Below are 19697 nucleotides of genomic sequence, written 5' to 3'. Positions count from 1 at the left end.
CAGCTTCTGACAATGTCTTAGAAGCAAAGGCGACAGGCCTCTCTAAGGAACCATGTTTCTGGATTAGTACGGCACCTAATCCAAATGCACTAGCATCAACCATGAGAATCGTTGGAAGTTTTGTGTTAAAGGGAGCTAAAACACCTGCTTTACAAATTTGTTCCTTGATCATTTCGAAAGCATAATTCTGGTTTGTACCCCAAACAAATTTGCAACCTTTCTTGAGTAAGCTCCTCAATTCAATAGTTTTTTCTGAGAAATTGCTGACAAATTTAGAATAATATTCTATAAGACCTACAAAGGATCTCAATTGGTCTTTATCATTTGGGCGAGGGGCTGACCTTATTGCTTGTAGTAAATCTTTCTTGGGTCTAATTCCATCTACAGAGATCTCATGCCCTAGGTATTCAATCTGTTGGACAAGAAATATACACTTCTCCTTACGTAATGTAAGCCCTGCATCACCTATTCTATGCAGTACTTGTCTAATCAATTTGTTGTGTTCCTCTACAGAACTGCCAAACACAAGGATGTCGTCTTGAAAATATATTACTTTTACAAGATCCTTAAACAACTCATGTACTAAGCGCTGGAAAACACTTGCTGCCGAAATTAAACCGAATGGTAAACGAGTGAACTGAAAAACACCCTCTGTGGTGATGAATGAGGTGATATGTTTGCACTTGTCATGTAATTTAACCTGGTGGTAAGCGCTTTTAAGATCAAGTTTTGAAAAATATTTGGCGCCCTGTAGTGTAGACACTAATTCATTGATGTTTGGGAGTGGAAAAATGTCTGCGACTACGCATTTATTTACAGACCTGAGGTCAATGCAGAAGCGTAGCTTGCCATCCGATTTTTTTGAAATCACTACTGGCGAAACCCATGGTGACGCCTCTACAGGTTCGATGACCCCACTCTGTAACATTTCTTCCAATATCGCTCTCACATCATCTCTAATAGCGAGAGGAACTCTCCTAAGTTTGTGTTGTATAGGTATGCACCCATCTTTCATTTTTATCAAGTGTGAATAGCCTTTCAATTCGCCCAATTCACTCCTGAAAACAGACGCAAACTCACTCAAAATCATATCTATCGAGTCATCCTCTAAAACCATGACTTGGTCAGGAGCCCTCGGATTAATGATTATGTAGAGATCATATTGATGAATCCACCCTAAAATGGGTGGTCCATCAAACGACACATATACTTTCCCCATTATGGACCTTTTCTTGAACAGAATGCTAGATTCAAAGTAACCTATAATATTTATGGTTTCTCCCTGAAATCCTTTGGGAGATATGTCACTCTCGAGTAAAGTTTTGTCGGACCAAAGTTCTTTAAATGTTGACTGGGGAATGATAGTATGGCGGGATCCAGTGTCAACCATTAGCGATACCTCGCGTTTGTCAATTGTAAAGATTGCTTTGGGTCTGTTCATCCTTTGGTCATTGACAATAACAACATCTGAGTCTCTAATTACTAATAGTTTGTCTCCTCCATATTCACATGAGGAATCTTCTACGACAGCAACTTTCTGCTTACTCTTAGTTTTGCACATTTTAGAGAAGTGTCCTACTTTACCACACTTTAAACACTCTTTGTTTGTAGCATAGCAAAATCTGGCTTCTGAGGAATGCGAATAACTGCCACATCTACTGCAAAACTTGTTTTGAGGAGTGGTTTTCTTAGGAAAAGTTTTCCATTTATTCCTGACGACAGCAACAGAGTCTTCTACACCAGATTGGGAATCGTATTCCCCATCCCATCCTCGTCGCCAAATTGTTGTATGTTAACTCATAGACCATTTAAGGTAGATAAGTGAGTTTAATGAAAGCGCAGCTGTTAAGGACCCAGCGCCTGCTGAGTGGTCTATCAACTGTTCTGACAGAATTCAGAGTCTACAGTCGTAACACCATTCTGGAATTACGGGGAGGGAGGAACATTGAAGCAATACTAATCATAGATAAATCGAGTATACAGTTTACAACATCCACCCTCAAGATCTCTACCAAATCCGACGACACCCTCAACACCGCCGAACACCTGCACTTCCACATCCACACCGACCGCAACACCACCCTCAGAGGAACACTCGTCTACAGACCCCCCCGGACCCCGACCACAATTCAGCAACTCCAATGCCGACTTCATCAGCACACACGCCCTCGCATCCATAGACTACATCCTCCTTGGGGACCTGAACTTCCACCTCGAGAACAACAACAACACCAACTCCACCAGCATGATCGACAACCTCGCCAACTTCGGACCTTCAGAAGACTTCTCAAGACCTGGCTCTTCGAGCAGTAGCAGAGTCCCCCCACCCTCAGCGCCTTGAGACCCTCTTACCAAGTTGAAAATGTTACAATGGATTACGAAGGGTAGGAATAACGGGGTAGGGATAAGAACTTGAATAACAGAGGGCAGGAGGGAGTTGGGCAGCAGTGAGAGGGTTAGTAGCAGCACAACAGCCATGGTAGGAAAGAGAGAGGGTGCTGGGGCATACATAAAGGACCATGGAGGATAGAAATGAGGGGTAGGGGCTGGACACATACAACAGAGGGCAGGGGAAGGGAGTTCACAACAGATCATGCGGGCCAGGCAGGAGGAGCAGTTGTAGCACAACAGAGCATGGAGGGCATAAGGGAGTGACAGCAAAATTGACCATGACGGACAGGAGGGATAGAGGCATGGAACCTGAACAGGGAGGGTAGAGATGGCAGGGACAGATTGCAGCCATCTGACAATGCTAGGATGGTGGGTGGGGCAGTGGCAGCTCAACAGAATACTCAGAGTAGATAGGAGGGTGGCAGGTCCATGGAATATTGCGGTCTAAAAGGAGGGAGCAGGGGCATGCACACAGATATCGGAGGGCAGGGAAAAGGAGAGAAGGGGCAGAAAGCTAAGTACAGAGGCTAAGAAGGTAGACAATGATGGGTCTAATAATTAGGCAACAGAGGACGGAAGGAGTGGGCAGGGACATCAAGCTAAATGGAGGGCAGTGGCAGCACATCGGACCATGCAGGGCAGGAGTGAGGGGACTGGTGCATGCACTCTGTCAATAGAGGATATTGAGGAGGTGGATGGGGATTCAAGTTTACTGTTTGGGGCAAGCAGGACGGGAAGTGACAGAACAATGCCCACACATGACTGTAATGAGTGCGCAAGGTCATGGACTTGAACAATGGATGGCAAGGAGGAGGGGGCAGGAGCAGCAAGCTTGAGTGGGGGCAGCACAATGCCAGGCCAGACCCTGCATTCAATCCCCCCATTGTGCATTGCGATGGGCATCTCACTTAACATTACAAAAGCCTTAGAATTTCATCCAATAAACAAAGGTTACACGGATGTTATTGTCAGGAAATGGAATTTAAAAAACCTTAGCAATTCACTGGATGATGTAACAGTGATGTCATGATTGATTTCATTTGAGATGTCATCAGTGATATCATCAGTGATGTCACTGGCCATGTCATGAGTGATGTAATATGTGAGGTCATAAGCAGTGCATGCGAGGGTGTAAGTTTTAGTTATCTCAGGTAACTGTAACTGCTGAATTACAATGGTATTGTATGAGTGAAATCTGAGCCTAACTATAATGCCCCTGTAAATGTTTTTTGAATGAATTTCTAAGGTTTGTAAATTCTATTTCCTAACTATAACATATCTGTAACCTTTGTTTTTTTGAGTGAATTTCTAAGGTTTTCCAAATTCTATTTCCTAACTAAAATGCCCCTGTAACCTTTGGTTTTTTAAGTGAATTTCAATTATTTTTTAACTAGTAGTCGTATTTTCAGAGCGGCGATGAAAGGAGTCAGGGCCGACGGCCAGCTCTCACGAATCCTGCTCTGTGGGACTTACTGGAGGTTACACAAGGGCTTCTTGGCCCCCTAGAACTGTGAGCATCCAAGAGGACTTCATCCCCCAACCAGTAGTGCACCAGGTGGCACATTTGCAAAGTGGTGGAGAAAAGGGGTGGGCTTCCAACCAGCTTTCCGCAATTCCACTGGGGAGAACAGGAAGGCTTGTTGGCTCCAAGGTCGTTCTGGAGCCATGGGGACTTCATCCCCCAACCAGCAGTGCACCCGCAGGCACGTTTGCAGACTGGTAGAGAAAGGGGGCGTAGCCTTTAAAGTCCTCTCCGCAATCACACTGTGTGGGAATTACTGGAGGTAACAGGAGGGCTTGTTTGCCCAAGGACCCTCAGCATCCAAGGGGCCTTTATCCCCAAACAGCAGTGAGCAAGAATGTGTGTTTGCAGAGTGGTGGAGAAAGGGGGGCTGGCCTCTGAAGACCTGTCAGCAATCCCACTGTGGTGGGACTTACTAGAGGTAACAGGAGGGCTTGTTGACAGGAAAGGACCCTCTGCAGCCTAGTGGACTTCAACCTCCAACCAGTTGTTCACCAGGCGACGCATTTGCAGAGTAGTGGGGAAAGTAGATGGAGCCTCGGCAAGCGGCCAGTCTTTTTTTTTTAAAATTATTTGGGGAGGGGGTCGGTGTGGCACCCTTGTTTAGGCCGTTTTCTGCCCCAGGAACCCCCATCCCCCCGAGATCATAACTCTAAAAACAACTTGTTTATATATTAAAGTGAGGGCAGCCCTGTGGGGCAGATTTCGGCCCCTGGGACACTATATCCCTGGGCTCAAACTCAATTCTGGGTGCCCTGGTCCCTCTCTGTAAAAGCAATTTTTCTCCACGTCAAGCAAGCAAGAGCATTTTTATGCTCTCTCTTGCTGGAAGCAGAACAAAGTTTTCTATGTCTTGGTGGGAGCGGTAAAGCTCCTGCCCAATCTTAGCAAAGAGCTATGTCCCATGGGTGGGCACCTGGGGATACATTGAAGGACATATAACAGAACGGCAGTCCGGCCATGAAGACTGCAGCACCCCAAGTTGGGGCCATGAAAGCCTGGAAATCCAGAGCTGGTTAGAACAGTGGATCAGCACAAATTATGGAGCATTTATAATTTGGAGGCCCACTGGAGGTTAATTTTAAAATGCATATTCAGTGTTGCAGCGCAGAGTCTACAAGAGATAGAACATTGTCTGAAAGTTACTACAAATCCCAGCAGAAGTTAACTAACCTGTGAAACCTACTAAAGGTCAATTAAAATGTGCTGAGAAGTGTTGCCTTTGAGTATGTCTTTGTGCACCCAGCAGTCTGTGATCAAGCAGCTGTGCTCCGAAACACGTAAGGCAAACAAAGAACTCTGAATTAAACATGTCTTTTGCTTTTACTGGATCTGCTGTGGAGTGCATCTTTGAAGTGGGCACACAATGATGGATATATATATATATATACATATATATATATATATATATATATATATATATATATATATATATATATATATATATATATATATATATATATATCGCTCAAAACATCCACAGGGACTCGTCCTGCATAAAGATCGAGGCACTCACGGGGGTGGTTTCATACGCCAATTCATTACGAAACCTCACAGCATAGTAAGACGCGTTTCGACATCGGCCTTCATCAATTGTTACACAGAGATGCGAGGCCGCCATACTTATTTTATAACCATTGGTTATTCGTATATTTCAACAACACAAATGACGAACACATGTTATAATAATGCAGTCACCATATTGGAACATGCAAATACCTCCTAAACTGGTATAATACTAAGTTCAATCCGGTAAGCATTCATGGTATTACATTCTCAATGAAATTAACAATCTAATGAGGGAATGTTTAGTGATTAATTACAAATCAATGTAAATTCACGCCCTGGATGGGCCCAACCCATGAAGTGTCCATATAATATGCTTGTTGGAAGATCTCGCCCTGAATGGGCATAAGTAATGGTTATACATCTTACTTTCCATATTAAAACTTTAGAAAACAGTCCTGTCATTTGATGTCATTTGAGATGTCATCAGTGATGTCATCAGTGATGTCACTGACCATGTCATGAATGATGTAATATGTGACATGATCAGCAGTGGATTGCGGGTGCGCGATATATAGTTAGTACAACTAACTATATATGGAATTTCAATTTTTAATGCTAATTCCTAACTATATATGGTCTATAACCTATGGTTTTTTCAGTGAATTTTCAAGGTTTTGTAAATGCTAATTCCTAACTATATATGGTCTCTAACCTATGGTTTTTTCAGTGAATTTCAATGTTTTTTTAATAGCAAATATCATAAGCTGTCGAATGTCAAGTACGTGGTAAGTAAAAACATTTTCGTGTTCATGCACACTGATCTGCTTTGAATGCTGCCCCCCCCCTCATTTCTATTAGGAGTACTCTCTCTTTGCAGATAGTGAAGGGTAGTTAACGCAGGCCTTTGCCCCCTTTGTAATCTGTCGTGCCTGCTTCTCTCTCCATTTGATTGATTGTTATCCAAGCATTTACTGTTTTAGAATTGGTTCTCTTTGGTTCATTCTCTATTTACAAACAAGCACAGAGTCGCAATACTCTCTTTGAAGATAGTGAAAAATCGTGTAAAAAAACAAAAGGAATCGAGCAAAATCAGTAGGCCACTAATGGGATCTCTTTTTGACCTCGCTAAAATAGAAACATTAGGAACAACCCCTCATGAGAAATACGAAACTAGTGAGATGAACTGAGCTCCACACCATGATGGCTGCAAGACAGCTCGGCTCCGCCACCCACCCCGCCCAAAATAACGATAAACTCTATGCAAATATTACAAATATATACAACACACCAGCAAAGTAACAGGGTAAAACATTTTATTAAATAACTATTTACATAACTATTTTATACTTTTTGTTGCCCGATCCGGCTAGCTCAATCGATCGAGCATGAAACTCATGCACTCTGATAGTTCAAAGTTTTGAGGAGTGCTTGTTAGACTGTCTGAAGCTTATTTGCACCTGCTACAGCTTCACTATTCTCAATGTAAGTGGGGGCTGTTTGAGGACGTGACTGCATTTGAAAACAATGTGATGCGGTACCTCCCTGAACCGCTTTACGGAGGCCCCCGAGGGACGATGTGATGGCGTGGACTTGGAGGGGGCGCTTGGCTCCGGCCCCCTCCCCAAGTCGTGTTGCCCTGGTGTGGCCTGAGATCGCCCCCGACATAGGTGGCCGGCTCCCGGGGTCAAGCGGAACTTTTTGCCTTTTGGTGACTCTTCCATTCTTGACCTTGTCCCACAATCCGTTTGACCTAAAGACACGCTGTAGTGGGGCGCCCCTTTACCGTTTCAGTTGTCATTCCGCCCGCTTTTGCTACACTGTGCCTCTTCCGCTATTCAGCTGTTTACCGCCCGCTCTTGCGACTACAGCGTCTCGCTCACCATGTAGTTGAGTTGCTCCCGCTCTTGCGGTGCAGCGATAGGCGGCTGCCACAGTACTCTCAAAATGGCGGCCGGCTCTTCAGATTTGGGCGTGGTCCACTAAAATGGCCCTGCGACACCTTGGAACTCGGACGCTTGTCTGCTAGGGCTTGGGCTCCATTCTCGAAAGCGTCCCCTCAGCCTTGAAGATTCTACAAAAGTCTTGGGGGCCCCCGACTCCCGCAGGCTTCTGGTGGGGAGCGGCTGCCATGATTGCTCGTGGAATGGCCACGACGGAGCTACGAGATGGTGGTGCTCTCATGCTGACGCCAGCTTCAGTCTGAAACATCCAGAAACACTGTAGACTACCAATTCGATCAGTTCCGGTAGCGCCCCAACGTGACCCGGTAGAGAAGAACTTGCCCTCCCCTCTTTGACTGATGGTTCTTGTTGCCTGTCCCTTCTGTTGTCATTTAACAGAACTATTTAGCCTGCTGAAAGGGGTTGTGTTCCGACCGCTGGTTGGTGGAGACATTTTGACTATATTCTGGACCTGCGTTGTCGCGTAATGCGTCATATGACGCGCCGCGTTAGCGCATCCGGAAGTGCTCCGGTGCGCGAAGCGCAGCTTCCCGGAAGCTATCCGGGGCGCGGCGCGCAGCGCGTAACGTAAGCATAACAGGTCATGTGACTTGTTAATAAAACTTTTCATTGGTTCATTTTACTTTTCTTATTCTAATGATGAAAGGCTTGGTCATATGACCTAAAAATTACACTTTTTATTACTTTCGAACATTATTTTTTCTTAAACATATATGTTATAATGTTCCAGGCTAATGTACTTTCCCGGAAAATTTACAACTGTCCTGCAAGTAAAATATATTCCTTTTTCGAGAAAAAGGGCGTTTCTTCGTCCCATGACGGAGCCGTTGAGCAAAAGAGGCTCGGCCTGCTGTCTTAGTCGCCGATACGCCTGAATATCAGATTCTTATCGATCACTTTATGTTGCAGGAGTAGAAAACACAACAGCCCTTGACCATTTATCTTTACTGCGTTCCTGCGTATTATACCTTTTACCCTTCATGTAATTGGACTGCTTTATTTCACTTGCCTTTTACTGATTCGAAAACAGTGACTATTATTAAAAACTTTACCAATGTAAATACTACTACCATGTTTTCTTTTAAAAACCTTTATTGTGAAAATGTCAGTATACAAATACGGGCCTATAACCACGTGGGCCGGCCACGGAGCAAACTGTAATTGTATATGATGAGGAGACATTTACACTGTAGAGGAACGTAACGGGCGGGCCATTAGGTTGCAAGAACTAAGGTGTCTAACAGTTGCGGAATCGGTGGACGTACATTTTATAATTAAAATACGACAGGGCCAGTTACAATAAAATAATCTAGATATACATTTGCGGGCAAGTACCATGGGTGACGTTAATTCGAACTTTCAATAGTACAGTAATCAATAACACATCAGAACTTAATATCAATAGGGATGTCGAAATATTCAATCAATTCTCGTCCCCGCCCGCCATGTGCTTCAAAACTGCATACGTATCTCGTGATATCAAGGTTGTGCAACCAGTACACAACAAGGAGTTACGAGTCCCATTTATTCCGGCGCCATTTTGGGCGAGGACGGGCAGGTCCAGGATATAGTCAAAATGTCTCCACCAACCATCGACTATGATGATGTTCATATGCTGTATTTATTAGAGTAACACTCATCTGTCCACATGAAATTAATTTGCCACAATCTAAACATGTCATTTTAATCTTTCCAAAGTTCTTCTGAATATTTGGGACCGTTTCCCTTGCCTCTGATGCTGTCAGTGCCACTTCTTTGGTGAATGTACTGGCAGGTCGGGGGTTGTCCTCCAAATCTCTCTTTTGTGCAGCACTATAATTAATCGGTGCCACCTCTCCATATGACGATGCATGGTATAATTACCATAACTATATTTTTTTTCGGTTCCTCTGGAGAGTACATCGTGGCAGATGAGGCAGGTAACGTACCGGGCATTTACCTTTTTTGCATGTAGAGGAAAGGAAAAAAAATTCGAGCGTCCAAGTTCTAAGGTGTCCCAGGGCCATTTTAGTGGACCAGGCCCAAATCCAAAGAACAGGCCGCCATTTTGAGAGTCCTGTTGCAGCCGCCTGTCGCTGTAGCAGCAAGAGCGGGCTAAACTCAGCTAGACGGCGCTCCACTGCAGATGAAGTGCCTCAACCTGGAGAGGCGGGAGAGGCTCGTTTGCGCCGCCTCCCCCCCCCCTTCGGGCACCCCACGCCGTCTTTCGGCGCAGTATTGTATGATGGCCACACCAGTGCGGCAACTTGCTAGACACCACCTCGGTGCCATCCGGATCTCGGCGCCCCACTGCAGATGAAGTGCCTCCACATGGAGAAGCGGGAGAGGCTTGTTTGCGCCGCCTTCCCCCCCCCCTTCGGGCACCCCACGCCGACTTTCGGCGCAGCATTGTAGGATGGCCACACCAGTGCGGCAACTTGCTGGACACCACCTCGGTGCCAACCGAATCTCAGCGCCTTGTGGTGTCTTCCATTCCGAAAATATTGTTGGCAGCATTTTGAAAGGAAAGATAAACAGCCGTTTGTGGCCCTCACTACACCGTTCTCCTAGTGAGTCTCACATTGTTACATTTAGGAAGAATGTTGAAGAGTAGTATGTTGAAAATCTGAAGCCATTGTTCTACAAACTCTCAACCAGCCTTGTATGGAAAAATCCTGAAGAATGTACAAACTGAAAACCAGTTTTTGTCTGTATAGCATCAGCAGCAACGCTTGAGTCAGCTTTGTGTGAAGCCGCCATTTTGATTCAATCAATAGCGTCCCCCTGCACACATTCAGGGACCTGGTCGTGTCTTCAGGTCAAACGGATTGTGGGACAAGATGCACAAAGGAAAAGGAAAAAAGTTCCGCCGGACCCCGGGAGGCGGCCGCCTATGTCATGGGCGATCTTAGGCCACACCAGGGCAATAGTGAAGCTGCAGCAGGTGCAAATAAGCTTCAGACAGTGTTACAAGCGCTGCTCAGAACTCTCAACTATGACACCACCTCGGTGCCATCCGGATCTTGGCGCCTTGTGCTGGTTCCGGCCTATTCACACATCGGTCCGCTACTGACGCCACCTCACAGGCCAACGGGGCACCCCACGCCGACTTTCGGCGCAGCATTGTAGGATGGCCACACCAGTGCGACAACTTGCTGGACACCACTTCGGTGCCATCCAGATCTCAGCGCGTTGTGCTGCCTTCGGCCTATTCGCCACAAGTGCGCACGCAACTCAGCTGCATAGCGAGTGAAACACCAAGGGACGCCCCACTGCAGCCGAGGAACCTCCATCTTGGGGGCGACGCACAGCATCACATTGCTTTCCAATGCAGTCAGATCCTCAAACAGCCCCCACTGACTGACGCGAACTCACAGGCCAACGGGGCGCCCCACGCCGACTTTCGGCGCAGCATTGTAGGATGGCCACACCAGTGCGGCAACTTGCTGGACACCACCTCGGTGCCATCCGGATCTTGGCGCGTTGTGCTGCCTTCGGCCTATTCGCACATCGGTCCGCTACTAACGCCGCCTCACACGCAACTCAGCTGCATAGCGAGTGAAACACCAAGGGGTGCCCCACTGCAGCCGAGGAACCTCCATCTTGGGGGCGACGCACAGCATCACATTGCTTTCCAATGCAGTCAGATCCTCAAACAGCCCCCACTGACTGACGCGAACTCACAGGCCAACGGGGCGCCCCACGCCGACTTTCGGCGCAGCATTGTAGGATGGCCACACCAGTGCGGCAACTTGCTGGACACCACCTCGGTGCCATCCGGATCTTGGCGCGTTGTGCTGCCTTCGGCCTATTCGCACATCGGTCCGCTACTGACGCCGCCTCACGTGCCAACGGATTTTCTACGCTTTTTATAGCCCTATGCCGCATAACAGGTCATGTGACTTGTTTATAAAACTTTTCATTGGTTCATTTTACTTTTTGTTTCCTAATGATGGAAGGCTTGATCATATGACCTAAAAATAACACTTTTCATTGGATTAGAAAAAATTTTTTTCCCAAACGATGAAAGCCCCACCTTGTTTCTGGATGTTTCAGACTGAAGCTGGCGTCAGCATGAGAGCACCACCATCTCGTGGCTCCGTCGTGGTCATTCCGCGAGCAATCATGGCAGCCGCTCCCCACCGGAAGCCTGCAGGAGTCGGGGGCCCCCAAGACTTTTGTAGAATCTTCAAGGCTGAGGGGACGCTTTCGAGAATGGGGTCCAAGACCTAGCAGACAAGCGTCCGAGTTCCAAGGTGTCCCAGGGCAATTTCAGTGGACCAGGCCCAAAAAGGAAAGAGCCTGCCGCCATTTTGAGAGTCCTGTGGCAGCCGCCTATCGCTGCACCGCAAGAGTGGGCACAACTCAGCTGAATGGCGGATTTTGGCACAGTGTACCAAAAGCGGGCGGAATGGCAACTGAAACGGTAAAGGGGCGCCCCACTACAGCAGACGAGCCTCCACCTGGGGAGGCCCGTTCACGCCGCCTCACCCCCCCCCCGGGCGCCCCACGCCGTTATTCGGAGCAGCATTGTAGGATACCAAAACCAGTGCGGCAACTTACTGGACATCACCTGGGTGCCATCCACATCTCAGCGCGTTCTGCTGCCTTGGGACTATTCGCACAACAGACCGCTACTGACGAGGCCTCCCCCCGCACCCCCCGGGACGCCCCACGCCGTTTTTCGGACAAAGGGGCGCCCCACTACAGCAGACGAGCCTCCACCTGGGGAGGCCCGTTCACTCTGCCTCACCCCCCCCCCCCCGGGGCGCCCCACGCCGTTATTCGGAGCAGCATTGTAGGATACCAAAACCAGTGCGGCAACTTACTGGACATCACCTGGGTGCCATCCACATCTCAGCGCGTTGCTGCCTTGGGACTATTCGCACAACAGACCGCTACTGACGAGGCCTCCCCCCGCACCCCCCGGGACGCCCCACGCCGTTTTTCGGAGCTGCATTGTAGGATACCAAAAACCAGTGCGGCACCCAGGTAACATCACCTGGGTGCCGTTCAGAACTCAGCACGTTGTGCTGCCTTGGGACTATTCGCACAAAACACAGCTACTGACCATTGTTGCTTCTTTTTTCAAAAAAATGTTTAAATGTATTTACTGTTTTTGTTGCGTTGTATATATTTATAAGTTATTAAAGTTTTATAATCCTACTACTTTGTTGGAGTGCTATATATTTTTAATGTGACACATAATTGTAAAAACTTTGATGTACAAAGAGGCATCCCTGGAATCTTCCGCTTCAGGCTCGGTCCCCTCCCCATTCACAATACAGGATGGTTTTCAGATAGTAGGAACGCGTGTGGTGTGACGGATCTCATCGGGTGGGGGCCATGATCTACTGTAACTCCTTTGAAGAGGGGTGATTCTTTACAGCTGGGGCCATAAACTACATCTGCAGGGCTAGGTGATAGCCTGGGACCGGCCTGGACAATCGGACACAGAGGAAGAGGAGTGTCAGAGGGTGCGGTAGTGAATAGGGCGAAAGGGAGGTGTCGGGCGGGCACAGGGTGTGATTCTCAAGGAAGAGCAGTGCAGATGGGGGGAGGTTTATTGCCCATGCATAAGACAGAGAGCGGGGGTGACCAGTGCCTGGGGGAGATGCTTGCGAGGGTGGGGAGCCATGCTAAGGATCGACAGGGTGCAGAGAGTGGGTCTGGTCAAGGCATCTAAAATGGCTGCCGTGCACGACAAAAGTGTGGCATTTGAAAAAAGGCAAGATGGCGCAGACAATGTTTATCAACACTTCCTGATTTCCTTCTAATCGAACGTTAACAGACGTTATCTCTCCCACACTACCGGTCCCCCTGGGCTTAAACGCCGAGATGGTAGGGACTGCATCCCGTGGAGATAGGCCGAGACGTCACTCAGCAGAAAAAAAAAAGTCTATAAACATACAATAAGTTAAAAGTCAATCATTCTTGTTTCCTTGCAGTACGCTCCCCAGTCCGCTTTCTGTTACGCGTACCGGGCGCACCCCACGAAAAAAAACGATTTTTTTTTATTTTATTTTTTGCCCCGCGGGGCCCTTTTAAAGCCTCCACATCAAACCTAGGGGGTCAGGGAGGATCTACTATACCCCCTTATGGTCATTTCCCCCTTTGTTTTGGCCTCCTCTTGTCTCTCGATCCTACCGAGAGACAAGATGGCGGCCGCTCCGGACTGTTTAGAATGTTGACAGACACCGGAGAGCCAATCAGCTTCGCTTCGCGAAGTTCCGTTACGCGTCAAGTACGCGAACCGGAGCGCTACCCGGAGCGCTGTCACAGATATATATCTTTTTTTGAACGTTAATTTCTCAAAATCCACTGGAGCACATATATTGAGACCTAGCAAAGGCACATCGGGCTAACAGTCCCTACAATTTTGCCAAGTTTCGTGCAAATCCATTCAGCCGTTCGGGCTAAAAGTGAGGCCAACCGCCCTATAGAAATTAACATGGGAAAAACGCGTTTTGGGACCCCCCTTTTTTCTCGGCCCCCCCTTGACGAACCCCCCCCAAATATCCAGTGGCTGCTCAGAAACAAAATGTTCCATTTTCCTGAAAATTTCAGCCAATTCCGTCCACAAACGCCAAAGTTATTAGACATAGAATTTTCACAAATCCCATAGAGAAAAAATCCTAACTATATATACCTACTGGCGACCGCCAGTAGGTAATATATATATATATATATATATATATATCACAATCCAATTGTTTCAAAAGAATGATGGCACTCCACTCATGGAATTTTCAGGATTTTATTTCAACAACTGTGGTCGCCTACGCGTTTCGAACTGAGCGTTCTTGATCACGGCAAGTATTTCAACACCAGAACTAGTTATTCAACGTGGTTTATTTTCCCGTGTCCACCAGCATGACGCATTTCGTCTGTGTTTCCGCCGCCTTGATCACATGTTTGGGAATGACCAATGGTGGTGTTCATATACTGTGCAAAACAGTGTTAATTCAGAGCACCTGGTGCATAGACATAGAGGACATACTACGAATATACAGCCAATGATTCTAAAAGACTAAGTACATAGTGCAAATATATACAGTAAATAACATGGTTAAAAAAGAGAAAGATTTTCTGAGCCCATACTCGATGCTGAAAACAATAACTTCTTACATCTGTAATGGCTTCGTGGCTCTACCATGGCTCGCTGTTCAGATCACAATAATTTCATTATACGGCGCTGCCCATGTCTCATGTTATCAATATCATCCTGATTCCTAAATTATTGGCTACCTTCCTCCTCAGTCTAACTAAAGCGAACTTGTGCCTGAGATAACCATAAATAAAGTGCAAGTGCAAATATCAAACGTGCGCATTGTGCCTGCGAAATTCAAACAAATCTGAGTACAAAAGATATAAATATATATATATATTATTCCACAAAGTGATCCCTTTGCTCCAAAAGCGCTTAACAGTGGGTGCTCTTCATAGGGGCCGGATCCTAACCAAATTAATTTTTTTACACAAAGGATGCGCACCCTTGAATAGTTATCTGCTCAGTTAATGTTGACCAATAAACTGAACAGATAACTATTCATGAGTGCCGCATCCTTTGTGTCAAAAAAAAATATATATATATCTTTTCTTTTGCCAATATCTTTGGCGTTGGTTCAAAATTAATGGGGCGCTTCAGTCAGCTCCTGTCTTGAAAGTTTCGGGGTAATTCGTCAAGTGGTGGCCGAGAAAAAAGGGGGTCCCAAAACTCATTTTTGGCAAAAAGGTAGGTCTTGGTTCAGAAAGATCCCTTTTTTTTAAATGGTGTAAATCCATTCGGTAGTTGTTGAGCAATTTAAAAAATAAAAATATCGATATCTGAGCACCGAGGAGGAGTCGGGATTCCTACCAGGCATGAGCTCACTCTGATTGGCTGCCAACATTCCAAACCAGGAAGCGTTGGCAGCCATCTTGTGACTTGGTAACCGAGTCACAAGAAAAGATTAAAGAAAAGGTGCAAAACAAGAAAAGGGGGCATGGTGCAAACACCCTGACCACCTAGGCCTGCTCAGGGTGTGGAAACTAGCAGAAATCACTGTTAGCATCAGCTGAAGCCATTTTGTTTTTGGTAGCCGTTTTAGTTAGCCATGTGCCTCTCCCTCTTTACTGTTGCCTGCCCTTGTATTCTGCTTGAGTCATCAGTTACAGTTAACTCCTTCAGCATTGAGCCAGAGCACTGCACATACTCAGAAAGGCCTGTAGCTGCCAGAAAGCACCTGCTCTTAGAATAACTGTCAGGCTATTTTAACTAATGTCAGCAACTCTGTTACTCCTCCTACTTTGTTGACTAAATATGTGTTGTTAGTCCATATATGTGTAATAACTATCCTTGTGAATAAATATACCGTCTCTTTTTGACTCTTCATGCTTACTCAGCTATAACTGGCCATAAAAGGCCCATGGTTTCTGTACTCCTTGGACTGCCTCATACAGTGGCCTGAGGGTACCGTATTGACTCAATCTCCCTCATGTGAGATTAATAAATGTATTCTCTTTAATATTACAGCTTCAGTGCCAGTCTCTTCTTTGTTGGGAACGGTGCATTAGTGAGCCCCGAAAAAGGCTTTTTATTCCACAAGGGGGTCCCACAAGGACCCCCAGAGCCAAAAAAAGCATTTCTTTTACAGCAGAATTCGAGCAGGGTGTGCGTATCCTGCAGAGAAAATTTAAGGAATGAAGCGCGGCCTCCCGTGCTTAGTTACCATAGGCCCCCGGGTGGGCCAGGTCCTGGGGGCATTTCCAGATCATATAGCTGGGGCTGTGGGGGCCCCTGCAGACTCGGGACGCCACCTCCCTGGGGCTTCCTAAAAAAATGTGTGGAGGGATTCCTGCCCCTCCCCATGCTGCTCCGGGGACCGCCTGGGGTATTTATGTATAAGGGCAAGGGTGCCTCGTGGGCCCCCAAGCTCCCGGGACAGCTACCTTCCAGGGCACTTAATATTCAAATTCTGAGGTCCGTTGCGGACCCCCTGGCCCAGGGGAGCACCACCTCCCGGGGGCATTAAATATGTTGGGAGGAGGCCGCGCGGCCCCCCTACTCGAGCCCTTGATGGCCCTGGAGACTGCCACCCCTCCAGCTCCGGCTCCTGCAATGTTTTGGCGTGCCCAACACGGGACATTGCTGTGTGCTAAGGCAGGGTGGGAGCCTGGCTCCCTACCCAGTCATAACCAACGCTGCAGGTTTCCTGCTCTCTCTTCCAAAAACCAAAGCAGACTGCTTTTGCACAAGGGGAGCTACATGTCAGCAGCTCCCCTTGTGCAAAAGCAATGCCGGCTCCTGAAAGAGGCCCCAACAGTCCCCAACAGAGAGGCCAGGCCCCGGGGGAAGGGGTCCCTGGGGCCAGAAGTTGCCCAGGAGGGGAGCCACACGTCTTCGGAGGCCATGACCCCTTTCTCCACCACTCTGCAAACGCGCCTCCTGGCAGACTACGGGATGGGGGATGAAGTCTACTTTACTCCTGAGGGACTTTGGGGGCCAATAATCACTTCTGGCACCTCCTGTAAATCCTACGCAGCGTAATTCCTGAGCGCTGGTTGGAGGCCCAGCACCCTTTCTCCACCACTCTCCAAACGCGACTACTAGTTAAAGAAGTGTTTGCAATGTTATAGGTTTCACATTTGAGAGAGTTAGAGTTATTGGCAATGTAAATCTAAAAGTTTTTTAATGTTTTTCGAACTAGAGTGGATGTACGTTGTGTGTAGTGGAAGTATGTGGTAAGTTGTGCAGTGAAATTATATGGATAGAAAGTATGTAGTATTTATTTTATAGGAATTATGTGGAGTGGGATTATGTGTTATGGAGAGTAATTATGTGGGATGGTAGTCTGTGTTGTGGAGTGGTAATGTCAGATTTAGTCTTCCTCGTTTCCGTAGCAGCTCAACTATGAACTCAATGAGACAAAAAAAAGAAGGAATCACTGAGGAGCTCTTCTGGACCTAGTCAGAGTTATGAGCAGGGCCACTGGAATTATGACTGTTTGGCTGCACCGACTTTTGCCCAAATATAAATTTTCCGCATTAGCCACATAATTCGTCATCTGCTCCCTAATCTGTAGATTTGAACAAAAAAAGCCTTGTTTCTAGCTAAAACAACTCAAACGTTGTCATTTGAGATGTCATCAGTGATGTCACTGATCATGTCATGAATGATGTAATATGTGACGTCATCAGCAGTGCATTGGGGGGGCGCGAGTTATAGTGAGCTCAACTAACTATAAACTATAACGATATATATATATATATTACCTACTGGCGGTCGCCAGTAGGTATATATAGTTAGGATTTTTTCTCTATGGGATTTTTGAAAATTCTATGTCTAATAACTTTGGCGTTTGTGGACGGAATTGGCTGAAATTTTCAGGAAAATGGCACATTTTGTGTCTGAGCAGCCCTTGAAAATTTGGGGGGGGTTCGTCAAGGGGGGGCCGAGCAAAAAGGGGGGTCCCAAAACGTGTTTTTAACATTGAGTTTTCCATAGGGCGGTTGGCCTCACTTTTAGCCCGAACGGCTGAATGGATTTGCACGAAACTTGGCAAAATTGTAGGGACTGGTAGCCCGATGTGCCTTTGCTAGGTCTCAATATATGTGCTCCAGTGGATTTTGAGAAATTAACGTTCAAAAAAAGATATATATCTGTAACAGCGGACCGGGCAGCGCTCCGGTTCGCGGACTTTTCGCGGTACGGAGCTTTGTGAAGCGAAGCTGATTGGTTCTCCGGCGTCTGTGAACATTCCAAACAGTCCGTAGCGGCTGCCATCTTGTCTCTCGGTAGGATCGAGAGACAAGAGGAGGCCAAAGCGAAGGGGCAAATGACCATAAGGGGGCATAGTAGATCCTCGCTGACCCCCTAGGTTTGATGTGGAGGTTTTAAAAGGGTCCCGCGGGGCAAAAAAAAATAATAATAATAATAATCGAACGGCTGAATGGATTTGCACGAAACCTGGTAAAATATTAGGGACTGGTAGCCCGATGTGCCTTTGCTAGGTCTCAATATATGTGCTCCAGTGGATTTTGAGAAATTAACGTTCAAAAAAAGATATATATCTGTAACAGCGCTCCGCTTCGCGTAACGGAGGTTTGCGAAGCTGATTGGTTCTCCGGCGTCTGTAAACATTGCAAACAGTCCGTAGCGGCCGCCATCTTGTCTCTCGGTAGGATCGAGAGACAAGAGGAGGCCAAAGCGAAGGGGCAAATGACCATAAGGGGGCATAGTAGATCCTCCTTGACCTCTTAGGTTTGATGTGGAGGTTTTAAAAGGGCCCCGCGGGGCAAAAAAAAAAATAATAATAATAATCGAACGGCTGAATGGATTTGTACGAAACTTGGCAAAATTGTAGGGACTGGTAGCTCGATGTGCCTTTGCTAGGTCTCAATATATGTGCTTCAGTGGATTTTGAGAAATTAACGTTCAAAAACAAGATATATATCTGTAACAGCGCTCCGCTTCGCGGAGATAAAATTATATCTGTATTACCTAGCTGTTGCTAACACCAGTTAGCGACGGCTAGTAGGAGATAGCGACCATCTTGGGCCCCACTTTGCATGTGAGTGATATTTATCACTAATGACATGCAAAGTGGGCATGCCAAGATGTTAGCGACTGGAAACAGTCGCTAACATCGCTATCTCCTATTATCAACTTTTGGAAATATTCGCGATAAGCGCGAATATCTCCAAAAGCTAGCACCTGCCCTGAGCAGTTCTTAGCCATGTTATCCAATGGGAGGTGGATAACATGGCTAAGAGCATTAGCTCGGTAATGCAGGAATATCGCTGAGTTTTCAGCGATATTAATGCATTGCGGTCGTTTTTTATCGTATTTGCGATAAACCTTGATAATAGCAAGGTTTATCTGCGATAATTTCTGACGATGCTTAGCGGTAAAAAAATCGTTGCTAAGCATCGTTAGGGATAAATATCGCTTAACTTTGGTAATATGCCCCAACGTCTGTTAACGTTCGATTCGAAGGAAATCAGGAAGTGTTGAAAAACATTGTCTGCGCCATCTTGTCTTTTTTCAAATGCCACACTTTTGTCGTGCACGGCAGCCATTTTAGATGCCTTGACCAGACCCACTCTGTGCACGCTGTCGATCCTTAGCATGGCTCCCCACCCTCGCAAGCATCTCCCCCAGGCAGTGGTCACCCCCGCTCTCTGTCTTATGCATGGGTAATAAACCTCCCCCCATCTGCGCTGCTCTTCCCTGAGAATCACACCCTGTGCCCGCCCGACACCTCCCTTTCGCCCTATTCACTACCGCACCCTCTGACACTCCTTTTCCTCTGTGTCCGATTGTCCAGGCCGGTCCTAGGGTATCAGCTAGCCCT

The sequence above is a fragment of the Lissotriton helveticus genome, chromosome 1_1, assembly GCF_964261635.1.
Source record: "Lissotriton helveticus chromosome 1_1, aLisHel1.1, whole genome shotgun sequence".
Taxonomy (NCBI): Eukaryota; Metazoa; Chordata; class Amphibia; order Caudata; family Salamandridae; genus Lissotriton; species Lissotriton helveticus.
The sequence above is the reverse complement of the archived record's forward strand: the minus strand, read 5'-3'. Positions refer to the sequence as shown.